Source organism: Anser anser, assembly GCF_964211835.1.
Source record: "Anser anser genome assembly, chromosome: 4".
Taxonomy (NCBI): Eukaryota; Metazoa; Chordata; class Aves; order Anseriformes; family Anatidae; genus Anser; species Anser anser.
This window is the reverse complement of record NC_139724.1, coordinates 43,771,917-43,784,973: the sequence shown is the minus strand read 5'-3', so window position 1 is coordinate 43,784,973 and position 13,057 is coordinate 43,771,917. Positions and strand designations below refer to the sequence as shown.

General features: G+C 39.3%; 2 long non-coding RNA genes across 2 annotated transcripts; one reads left to right on the top strand and one right to left on the bottom strand.

Annotated features, from left to right (window-relative positions):
* The first annotated feature begins 278 nt into the window (after positions 1-278).
* LOC310899111 lies at positions 279-11,803 on the top strand. The gene is made up of 2 exons (XR_014584016.1): positions 279-2,566; positions 8,647-11,803. It is a non-coding gene; the product is annotated as an uncharacterized lncRNA (long non-coding RNA).
* Positions 2,481-8,642, bottom strand: LOC310899109. Its single transcript, XR_014584014.1, has 2 exons — positions 8,515-8,642; positions 2,481-4,771 (listed from the first exon to the last, which is right to left on the bottom strand). It is a non-coding gene; the product is annotated as an uncharacterized lncRNA (long non-coding RNA).
* Positions 11,804-13,057: the final 1,254 nt, after the last annotated feature.

Sequence of the window (13,057 nt, the reverse complement as noted above, 5' to 3'; positions counted from 1 at the left end):
TAAATAATGATATTCTGTACAAGAATCTGTTTTCTTGTGGCTCATTTGTCTGTTCACATTTAGGTAAGCAAGTTTCATTTTCAGCTGAGGTTATGCAAAAATATTGTGATGACAAATGCAATTTAGAAACGAAGCCTTCACTCTGGAGGCATTATCCATTAGAAGTCCACTTTGAATCTCATTTTCCTAAATATACTCAGCTGATTTGAATAATTAAAAAGCTTAGCATGACTTGAACTTCTACATACGAAAAGTCCTGAGAAACTTCAATCAGTCCAGTTGGTGAACAGAAGCAACTTTTAATAAGTGACTTTGCCTATCATACAGTGAAATTTTGAATATACTAACCCAGTATTTAGAAATTTAAAGCATACTTTGGATATTCATTGATCAATATTAGAATTGTACCTTTTTATGCAGAAGATTAAAAGATTAAAAAAGAATAACTTTGTCAGACACAATGGGTAATGTGAGCCATTAATGTGACCTTTGTAAAGCAACTTCTTAATGCTGTACTAGATAAGCTGCAACGTGTAAACTGCTGACTGACTGCAAAATTTGTCTGTACCTCTAAACAGAGCGCTATGTAGCCGATATGTTTCTGGTGCATTGGAATTTTTTTCTGAAACAAGATAATTGTTGAAACTTAACTAAAGGAAAAAGTCAATTCTGTGACCAAAAAGTCCATTATATCTTGAAGTGTTAAAAATGAAGAAGAGCCCTCAGTTACAAAAGAGAATTTCATATAATAATAATACAGACTGCAATAGTGAGAGATTTCTATTTAATTATGTGATTACAATACTTACATTTAATTACAGTACCTGTGATTAAGAATACAAAATTCTCAGAGATGAGGTCAGAGGACAATTTGCTGATGATTTGGATAGGTCCTAGAAAAAAACCCACACTGTATGCATGGTTAACTATAGAAAACTGTGAAGGGCTAACTCTATACTTTGAAACTGAATTCCCAATAGTATCCTCAATTACAGCACTTTATGACTTCCAAAATGCTAATAACAATTCAGAAAACTGAAAATTTTTAGTTGACTCACTACGACAAGAAATAATGGGTTGAAACTGGAATGAGTCACAGCAGGCAGTAAGAAAAGTTTACCGTGAGTGAAGTTTTGGAAGCACTGAAATAGGTCACTTGGGCAGGGCTACAGTCCTCATCCCTGAATGTCTTGAGAAAGAACTTGCATAATTATCTAACGTAAAGGACGTGAATCTAATTGGCCTTCCTTGTACAGACAAAGTGACCTCTGAAATGCCTTTCACCTCCAGGATGGCATTGTACAGAAATAACACATAGCCACTTGCTACTCATGATGTCTAGATCCTGGTCTGAATCCAGACTTCTACAGGGATTTAAAGATGTTCAGATACTATGTTAGGCAGGGGATCATCCCAGACTGAGACAGAAGTCTCAGATTCTCCATATTACAGACTGAATTTAAGTAGCCCTGATTCAGTCTGCTCCTTGGAAGACTCGGTTTCAGTATTAAAAAAGTGTGTTAAGTTGGTTAAAATTGACTTGAATTAGTTTGCATTTACGATTCTCTGTTCTTCTTACTATAAAGAACTGATCAAAGGTACATACTGCTTTGAATTGTACTTGTGAAATATGAGTCCCCATCTGGAAAGCTTAGCTAAAATTAGCCAAAATATGTGTGGTTGCATGCACCTCTGACTTCAGTTCAAAGCAAAAACGCAAAGAAAGGCCAAGTGATTTTTAACATGAATTGGTAAACTCATGCTACCAAATGTACTGTAAGGGAAGCAATGTCTTAAATCAAGCATTCAACCCTACCTGTAATCCCACTGAATTAAGCAAGAGTACTTGTATAGATAGTGCTTACAGAGAGTAAGAGTGGAAGAATCAAGCTCCCTAACTTGTCTTTGTTTATTCATTTCTTGGATAGAAATCCCCCCCCACACACAGTACAAGCATAGGATTAATGAGTTAGAACTATTTAATAAGTGCCTGGATTTGCATCCAGGCATGGTTTCGATGTATCTCTTCCAAAGAGACCAATAATCCAACCAGCTAACCTTGATCTTGCTAAAACTCCCTCCTTGTTAGAAAGTAAGGCTTAGAGTTTTTTGTTTTGTTTTGTTTTAATTAGTAAACTTTATTTTTTTATTTAATTAGTAACTAACAGTTGTTTAATTATCTTTGCTGCTGCCTATGCCCTTTCAAAGGAGAGTGGTAAGTAATTTGAAGTGAAAATAAGCAGAATGTTTGAATGCTTTGGAAACAGTGAACATCCATCAGTTGCATAGATTTCCCATAATAACAACGATTGGAGTTTATCAGCCCAATTGTTAACTGCAGGCAGTTAGCCAGCCAGCCACAGTTACTAAAGCAGCTCCATGACCTATTGGCACCTTGCCTAATTATATTTTTGATAACAAGCTGTAGATATAATTAGAAGTGTAAGTGCAATATAAAGAGATAGCAGGCTTGTTTCACACCCTCTTATAAACTGGAACATAATTAGATGCAGGATACTGTCACATACCATGCTGTGTAGCTGATTTCAAAAGCACTGCATTATAGGTAAGTGGGACTGTCTGACTGACTCTGGAAAATTGTGTTCAATCCCCAGGCTCTCAGAAACATAATTTCCTTTTTTATATAGGAAATTTTAGCAATAACTGAGGGGAATTTTTACCCATTTGGGAAATTATGCCATTTTTACTTGGCAGAGAAATGATTGCATTGCATCTTAGAGGGAAAAATAGCGAGCTATGAAGAACATAAATGTCTTTAACCATTCAGATGTTACAAAAAGGAAAGTCTAATCAATGAATATTTATTGATTGTTCAAACTCTTCCCTCAGTGTCACAGCAAACATCTGCTTGAAACTATCTTGGGTACGAGTCTTGGGTACTCATTCTTGTTTTGCCATTGGATGTGACCAGTTGTTCAAAATGGTGCCAAGCTTAATTACTAAGCCAGACAGCTTCGTGCTACAAACAAATGTGCAGCTTGGAAACTTGTTACTTAAATGTGTAAAGTGGGTATAAAACGCCATTTCTTCCAAGGAAAGGAGTGTGGCAAGAAACTAACAGGTGCAGTGCTGCTTGTGATAACTTCTGAGATCATTTTTGTCTCTTTGATCAGAACTGGGCTGACTGTGAAAATACCTGGGAAATTACTCCTTGTGATTTGGAGGTAATGGTTGTTTGCAGAGTAGGGTCTGGGAGGGGTCCTTTAATGGGGAAAAAAAAATAAGGAAAATGAAGTGCTCTGATTTGAAAAGAGAGGAAGGAAGGATTTATTAAAACAAACATCCATAGCTATTAACACCCTGCACTACAGTCAGAGTGACTTGTCCAGTGACTGTGACAATTCACAGAGTTAGAGTGTCCAGTCCCTGATCTGCTGAATTATACTGACACAAACTGCCTAGACACTGATATGTAATAATCCTTTTCAGCATGGAGATTTAACTAGAAATGACAGCTTTCAAATGCTTATAGCTTCATTATCTGAGCCCAGAAATAATCTACAGGAAAAAAAAATATATTGAATCCCCACCAAAGGCAATTGGAAGCAAAGGAATTGGAAAGCAATTTCACATAGCTAAATTTTACAGAAGAATGCTTTACCGTGTATTCTGCAACTATATATGACCTGTGCACATTGCATATGCAGTAGATATATCAGTCACAAGCAAATCCCCTTGCTATCGTGTTTCCTGCTGCACCAGTAAAAGAGATGCGAAGGACAGACAGGCTACTATAAACAACCATGCTCTCAGGGAGTGTAAGAATGAGTTATTTGATATAAAATTACCATAGGATCTATCATCTAATACAAATTACAACCCAAATACATTTGTTTGTCTTATTTGAGCGATATAGGCCCACTCCATTCCATCCCATGAGTGTCTCTAGCAGAATGTGGTTGTACAGAATGATGAAATTAAGCACAGCAAATATTCCGTGCCTCATAACATCTTATGTATGATATTAAGGAGTTCATCTTCCTTGGAAATTATTCATTTCTGAACATTAATTCTTTCTCCCTTTGTCATGATGTTCAAACAGATTCAAGAATCAGGCAAAGATGTCAGGATCCCTCTTGCTCTTGCCACTGAGCTCTAACACAGACAGAGCCCAGCCACCAGCAAGCCCTCACACGGCGTGAGTCCTCTTTGCTCCCTGCAGTAGTCAGCAAGCCATAGCACACGTTGACAGCTCTTTGTGTCATTTTTGTCTGATAAGTTAGTTTAGCAGGCCCCTTCATAGCTGTCTCTGTGCACCTTCAGAAACTGCGAGGGAGAATTCAAATCTTACTGACGGAGTCTGATATGACTCTGTGTGCTCAAGAAGAGATTTCTGATGTAGCCTGAAAGTGCCTAAGTGATGCAGAGGGGAGACTGCCAGAGAGAGAAGGAAAAAGAATTCCTTGGGGAAAATGGTAAAACTATTGACCCAAGAACTTTGTAGCTTCTTCTTGAAGAGTCTCACTGCAGTAGGAGTTAACTACACCATCCCATCAGCATGCTCAGACATTTCTGTAATTGGCCTCTTTGATAATTCTGCAAGACTTCGTCTGGACCCTGCAAGAGGGCTTTGCATTCTGGTGTAGCACTGTAGGCACAGCCGTACCAGCATGAGCACGCGCATATTTTTGCACATGCGAAATAGCTCATACAGCCATTTGAGCTCCTTCTGTGACCATATAGGGACAGATCCTGCAGTGGTGGCACTTTGATGTCGATAGGACAATGGCAACTTGCAGCAGCAGTGTATCTGCAAAAATAATCAATAGTCATGCATTAGCTCTTCTAGTTATATTTTCACCTTGCATGGTCTTGCTATTTCTTATTTCCCTGGGACATACTCATTATTCCTCTGTCTCCAGAGAAAGGGTTAGCTAGCGAACTTACAAAACATTTTAGACCGTACACTCAGCAATTCTTTAAGATCATTTTTATGGTGAAATATGACCACAGGTTCCCTTTTATTTTTCTGTTACTGGCTTCAGTGGGAATGCATAGCATTTTATTAAGGAGATTAATGCCTCGGGACACTGTGTATGAGAACTCAAGCTGGCAGATATTTAAATAAGTTAACAGAAAAATAGGTTTAAAAATATTGCCAGGCAGAGACATTGTGCTATAATACCCCTGCATTACATATATTATTTTTATTATGTTGGACTTTTCTGGCCTGAATTCTAGAAGGACCCTGTTCCTCAAGTTACTTTAACCCTGCAAAGTTACAAGCTGCAGACCTCCATTTGTATCTTTCCATCTATAGGTCTTTTTTGATGGTGATCTACATAGCAATCAAAAAACCAGAGATTTGGTGAGACCCTCATTCTAAAAATCCTAACAGAGTTAAATACAGGAACAGCTTTCATACAAAAAACCAAACTAGCAATGTTTCCTGCTCTCCCTATCAATTATGCTATGCGTTTCTGGATGCCTCCCACAACTATGTTATGTTGGCTCCTAATTTCCAGCCTTACCTGCCAGACCCCCCAAAATAAATGCCCATAACTAAATATTATACATAGTTATAAATGGGTCTTTATCAAAATTAAAGAGCTGGCTGAGCATATTGAAAGGTACTTTGCCATACCCCTGAGTAGAGCTGATGTAATTTTATTCTAATAGTCAAATTTCTAACTGAAATTTACCTCATTCTAACTTTCAAACTAACTAACAAATTTCTAACTGAAATTTGACTATTAGTATTTTGGAAGAGAAGACTTGTTTGTTTGTTTTCATTCACCTATGGCCATAGGTAATTTAGAAACAGAGAGATTGCTATGAAGAATCCACAAAGCCAGATACAACAACACCAAGCCAGATGCATGAGAACACAAACCACAGCCAGACACATGAGAACATGGAGAAAACATTCTCAGAGGGATTATGTGTGTCTGGGAGGCTCTAATGTTGGTCATTCTGCTCTTTGGAGACTGACATAAACTTTGAAGTACTTTTATTTTTTCCATTTTTTAAAATCAAATTTCCTGATATTTCTTTAACCTACATTACTATAAATCCACCTTGCCAGGTTTGACTTTCCAAACTTCTCTTTCTTTCAATTTGAATTTACTGCTTTCCATTTTCATAAATTGTCATCATTTTGAATAATCACAGAAGAAGCAGAAGCTTCTCATACTTCTTTACCTGCTCCCCTTATCTGAAATATTTCTATTATTGTGTCCAGTGTTGTTAAACTCCTTTAATTGAAACAGTCTTAAGGGTTTTCAAGTCATTCTGAACAAGAGCTTTTTCCATGCCATTGACCATTCTTATTGCCCTTCTCTGAATGTCTTTCATGCTGAATCTGCAATATCTTTTTCTAAAATCATCTAATGAATATTCGACTCATCTTTTTTTTATCTGAAGCTTTACTCTGAATTCTGATGTAATTATTTTTCCCTGTGCATCCACTTGCTCTATTATTTCACTTTTGGATGGGTATGCCCGCGTATAGGAAGAAAAGGATACTTGCATGTCACTAACTACAGATGCACAGTGAATATCAGGTTCCTTTCCTAAAGTGAAGTTTTTGGACTTAGGCAAGTAAATATTTTCCTTCAGCACTGACCTTTGTTGTTTCTCGTTTCATTACTTACTACTTTTCAAGTAGTCTTACTTCTCTACCCACCTTCTGTTCAGATGATTAGTAAATACATTACACATTGAATCTAATACTGACCCTTGTAATATTTTTAAGAAGTGAACCTAAAACACTGCTTCTTTAAATTTGTGCCAGGTTTGTGATTCATGAAAATGCTTTGCCTTTAATGTGATATATACTTCAGGATAAGGATTTCTTGGTAAACCTGAGCAGATTGTGTCAACCAGTTTTCTTTATGAATCGCTTGATTTTTCCAGTTTAAAGCTTCTGATGAAAAGTGAGATGCTTTTTTACTTAAAAAAAAAAACACAACAAAACATTGGTTAAACTCACTCCTGTTATGACACCAGACAATTTGCTATTCTGTTTATAAGTAACACTTCAACCACATATTCCAGGTATTGATGTAACCCTTACTACTCTAATGCTTTTAATTGTCTGAATTCTTTTTTTAAACACTACCTATCCATCAGTCTTCTGAAACAGTAGCTGTTTTTAATGAGAGATTGCATATCTTTGCAAGAAGCTCATCATTTTTATTTCTGAACTTCTTCAGAACTCATAAATGTATGACATCTGGGTAGCCAGAGTGATAGCAGAAGACAGCTTGAAAAAATAAAAATGAGCCATGTCTGTAAATCAGCCTGGCAAAATGCCACCATCTCAGTAGTTCTGGAAAACCAGGCTTTTAGAAACTTTGCAGTTCAAACTTTTCTTAACCCAGCATGTGCCACATATTCATAGCTGCTAAACTAGTCCTTATTCTACCTGGTAATCCAATAATAGCTGTATTGTTATGTAGCTTTTATATGTATTCATTATTGGTTAGGTCAATGTATAGACATATATGAGAAGAAAAAAGAAAATAGAGGGAGAAACATTCTATCTCAATTTCTGTAATACTAGTCATCTTCTGAAGGGAAATGGAAGTATTTTTATCCCTGAAATGGAAACCTTGGCATGTTTCTGGGAGGAAGATTTTATTCTTCAATATAAAAATAAACAAGAATCCCCTGTCAAATAACACACGTATTTCCTGCTTTCAGTAATGCTAGATGCTCAGCTTGAGAAAGCCTCTCTGCATTGGGACATAGATCTTTTTAAATAAAAGATCAATACAAAGTCAAGATACAAACACCATTGTGCCTCATGCATTGATGTGCATACTGGGGAAAATGTAAGACTTTTCTCAGTAATTAAAAATACATGGTTTATTTTCTTTCACTAAGCTGCCTAATATTCACAGATACATTTGGACTCAATGATCTTTGTAGGTCCCTTCCAACTGAACTATTCTATTCTAGTTCAAGTTCTTTATCCCTATCCCTATCTACCATTTCTCCTTCTGTTTCATGTCAAGAGGCAAGGTGGTGGTGGACCTTCCACCAGGAGAGGGGCAGCAGTTCCCACCTCGCAGGAGAAGGTGCCTGAGAGCAGCATCGCTGCACTCACCAGCAAGGAGTAACAGTGCCATTTTTGCAGTGAGCTCCTGGTGATGTTTTTATCCTTCATTTCAAGTATCATAATTTCACTGTTCAGGGTTTCCTTGGTGTGTTTAGGAAGCTCCCAGGTGACTCCGAATGATACTAGGAGCCCAGAAGAAATGAGAGGATATTCAGAGGGAAAGCTTAAGAAGGTCCTACCTCCTGGCAGCACTTATTTAAAAATAAATACTAAAAAAAAGCAAATATGTCACAGGCATGGCAAAAATTCAAGAATGCAAAAGTATAACTCAAGATACACTCCACAGAAAGCAGTTCAAAAATAAAACCAACACCTAAATTTGTGGACCATAATTTTCTGTCAGAATAGAAATCCAATAGAAATCTCCATTATTTCCATTAAGCTACCATTTTCTTCTCAAAAATACTGCCAGGGAAAGTCTAGATACTCACTTTGAGGGGGGTCACTGAAGAGTACAGGAGAGATCATTGTTTCAGCTTCCTCCTCATTTGAAATGAACAAAATGTTGAAATAATAAAATTTCCTGAGGCTCGCAAGTTCTAATTTCACTCTTTTTTTTACAGGAAGAACGTACATGTGGTCAAGCAGATGTCTGCAGGCATGCATGGTATGATCACGTGGTGATTAGAAGGTCAAATTTTTCTCACGTTTCCAAGACAGAACTTCCAAGCCTTCCATATGTCTCTATAGCTCCAAGAGCTCCCAGTTTAACCTGTGGATTATTTTGGGGCTGCTATTCAGTATGGAAGAAGAGATAATTCATTGTGCTACTTACTTGAGAATGAACGTTTGGCAGGGCATCAGGACTTGAACAGGAAACAGTCCTTTTCTGCAAATATGTGGGAGATGCATTCAGGGGATGCATCTGAAAAGACACAATACAGCACGCAACCAGCAGCAGACTGCAGCCTGAGGCTTTGGTGCCAAAAAAATTACAGTTTGTACAACAAGGTCAGTTTGAGGCTGAATTTAAGTGCTCTCTAAACTCACATAATTTAAACAAAGCTGCTGTAAAGCTCTCCATTTCAGACCAGAAATTAAAAGTTAGTAAATGAAGACCATTAGGTTTTTAACACTTTGCAATAAAGCTTGTGGACTGTTTAGATAGAGTATTTTACCAAGGATTAACAGACAGGATTGTGCATAACAACTGGAGTTGGAATGGACTGGGAGATCTGCTGTCTTTGCCGCCTCTGAATCACAACTAATATTAATGATCGCGATAAATTACCCCTAAATAAATAGTTTTATTTCTGCTGGAGTTTGAACTGTGTAAGTAGTAAGAGCCTCCCCCTGCCCTGAAATGCTAGGCTCTTCCCCCGTGTGACCCCAGTGCTTGTTTATGGCTTTGCAGCAGGAATGGCAGGTCAAAGAGTAAAGCCATGTGTGAGCTATTTCTGATCTAGCCCTGAAGCCAGTGACGGAGACGTTGGAAATCTTCGGAGAAATACCATTTGTTCTAGCTGGCAGTTCACGAGGCCAAGGCCCAGCTAGATGCTGTTAACCGTAGCTGCCAGCAGCTACCCACACACCTAGCAATAGCATACCGGTGCTGCCAGTACTGTTGGAGGCCAGCCGTCAGAGACTGGAGCTGATTCCTGACCTGGGCAGACCCCTCTGGCACTTTCTGTGCTTTGACTGGTGCTGTCATGTCCACACCTGCCAGGCTGTGGGGCTGGGGCAACGGGACGGACATGGATTGCGTGGGTCCAGAGCAACAGGGCCTGCGGTGAGCACTGAGAGCAGCTCTGGGCTCCACAATACTGACAGCGTGTTAAGGCACTTGAAAGCCTCCAGAGGAGGGCAATGAATCTGGTGAAAGGGCTGGAAGGCCCATCCTGTGAGGAGAGGCTGAGGACACGTGGGGTGCCCAGCCTGGAGAAGAGGAGGCCGAGAGGCGACCTCCCTGCCCTCGGCACCTCCTGAGGAGGGGAAGCACAGAGGGAGGTGCCGGCCTCTGCTCCCTGCTCACTGGTGGCAGGATGTGTGGGAACGGCACAGAGCTGGGCCAGGGGAGGTTCGCTCTGGCCACTAGGGAGAATTTCTTTACCATGAGAAAGGCCATACACTGGAACAGGCTTCCCAGAGTGGTGTTTGATGCCCCACACCTGTCAGCGCTCAAGAGGCCTTTGGACAATGCCCTCAATAATGTGCTTTAACTTTTGGTTAGCCCTGAAGTGGTCAGGCACTTGGACTCAATGGTCTTTGTAGGTCCCTTTCAACTGTTCTATTCTATTCTGTTCTATATTTTCTTCTGCATATGGCTCCCTAACTAGGGTTTCCTGTGGGGTGTGCATGAATGAGCTACATGGACTGTGCTTCACTGGCATCAGGGTTAGTGCCCCACGGTGCTGCTTTTCCCTTTTGCAAACACAAGCTAGTAAAGAACAGTTTGAGTCTTCTGTAGTCCTTTTGGTTCCGTTAAAGTGCGGCATATTTCAGCTGATTGGATTTCAGTTTTAATGAAGTGTGCTGAAGCAGATTAGTGCTTTTCAGAGCGCTTCTTGTGGTGTCCTTCTGATCACTCAGGAGAGTGTGGCAGAAATGTGAGGACTAAAGTAATCTGCTTATCTTCCCTGGGGGATGTTTGTTCCCTGGCAGCCCATTTGCTCTTGTGGGATGGAGTCGATGGTCTCCATGTGTCCGCTCAAACGCCGGCTGCTGCCTCTGTGTGCAGCCCAAGCCACGGCAGCAACACAAAGAGCAGGGAAGGGAATCTGACAGAAGCCACAGTGTCATGGCAAGAAAAGGCTTCTAAGGCACTCCAGCAGCTTTCTTTATGCCAACTATCCCACACCCAAATTGGATGCAGGTGTACAGTATTTTTCTATATAAAGCACTGAAAAAGATGCATATAAAAATGTATGAGTTTGATACTGAGACACTTGCACTTTAGTAACATTAAAAATCATCAGACAGGATCTGAGAACTGAATTCCAGGCATTACACACTGGCACATTAAATGGGATTTGCAGCTAAGCAGGCAAAAATAAAAGCAAACAAAAGATAAAGGATGGAGAAAATGATATGAATTTTCTCCTAATATAGATAGGCAATTGAGCCCCAGTGATGTTGGGCTAGATTTTCAGAAAGCATGTAGGAATGTTAGGAGGAAATCTGCACTACCCAACTGAAGACAAAGGGACCTTATTTTGAGGAATGCTGATGCTCAGTTTTTCTTGGAAAATCCAGGAAATTGTTCATTAAATCCATTATTATTATCCACTAAATTGTCTTCAATTGGGCAACCTCATCTGGAGGAAACTGAAATCATTCATTACTTTTGACAGCCCTGCCCTAAGAAATTTGCACATGGAAACACAAAAACCCTTGCAATATTCAGGAACCAAACTTTCATCCCCAAGTGTAAAGCCAGTTCCTTAACCATGAACCATCCTTCATCCCTGTCATAAAGCAGTCCACTGTGGGAAAGCAAACAAAGTTTAGTTAACTTTTTCCCTTTAATTAAAGGGTGCCTAAAGTGTTGCTGTACAGCTGTATAAAACAAAAATGTGATCCTCAGCTGCCATTTTCCTGTAACCGCAGGGCCATGAGATTGAAGGCTTGCTCCTGAATGCAGCCACAACACAGCTAGCTCCCAAAGGAAACTAAAGAGTGAGCAAATATAACAATGCTTTAAATAGATTGTGCATGTATTTTTAGGTATTGTGCTTCATAACTTTTCTGGTAAGAAATAATACAATCTTGGAGCACTACTGCTTTCTGTTTGTCTTGTCTATGACTCCCTCAAGCTACCTACAAAGTTTCAGTTTTAAATTAAATGGTGCTTAAGGTGAATTGAAAAGAGATGAGTCATAAAAGATGGGTGCTTTCGTAAGAAAAGGGTATTTAATCATTTCTGCCATGTAGCTCCCCAGCATCTAACAGGCTGTGCAATTCTACCATGGGGAGCTGACAAAGATCTGTTTACTCCTTTTGTAACAATGCTGTTGTACTAAAATTGTAAAAACAAGACACAGGAGAGGAGATCAGCATGAGGTCATTATGCTACTGCACATTTCAGATCTCCTCAGAGTTACTCCCATTGCCTCTGCTCAGAGAAGGTCGTGGCTGTAGGACCCTTGAGTTTACTCTAGAAAATGACAACAGGGATTTTAATTGCTTATTTATTTATTTATTTATTATTATTATTTTTCCCCTCTATCTATCTATCTATCTATCTATTTACTTATTTGACTTTTTTTTTTTTCCTGAGCTGTAGTCACAAGCCTGGACCATGGTGGGATGTTATTGTTGTGAGGGCTGTCTGCTTTTTGTTTCTAGGTTGCAGTCTGTAGCAGCTAACAAGTCAATGAGGGGTGCCTTCGAGAAAGCATTCACCAGACTTTTCTAGGGGTTATGAATGCACTCAGTGTCTGAGTATGCTCTTTGGCTTCTACATAATAAACCTGAAGAAAAACAAAAGCTCCATGTTACTGCAGGAACCTATATTCATGTGTCCTGGGTAGACAGCTTCCTTTATGAATGACAGATGCAGGACACCGGTAGCTTGACCTTCCTGCATATTATGTATATGCCATACTGTACATTTCTGTCAACTGTACTTCACATATTAAAAAAATGTGTTTTTGTGCAAAATGGCTGGTTACTGTTTTTTTTTTCTTTTTTTTTGGCTTTTTTTTTTCCTCTTTGTGAGTTCACATAACTTAAGGCACTGTTTATAAAAAAAGAAAACCAAATACAGTTTAGACTTACCCATGGCAACTAAAAACGATATAAATATATGTCTATTTTTAAGCCGTAATGCTAAGCAGCTCTGTGACACAGGCTCATCTGGTTATACTCAGTGATAACCATCCATGCATTGTGTCTGTCCCTAGCCAAATAACGTACGAGGTGTTGTAAAGTTTGCCCGTGTGGTTGCATAAATGAGGGACCCCAGAAGTAGGAGCTGGACCAGCTCCAAGGATGCTCGGTCCTCCAACATTTGCAAGAGAAGAAACCAGCAGCCTT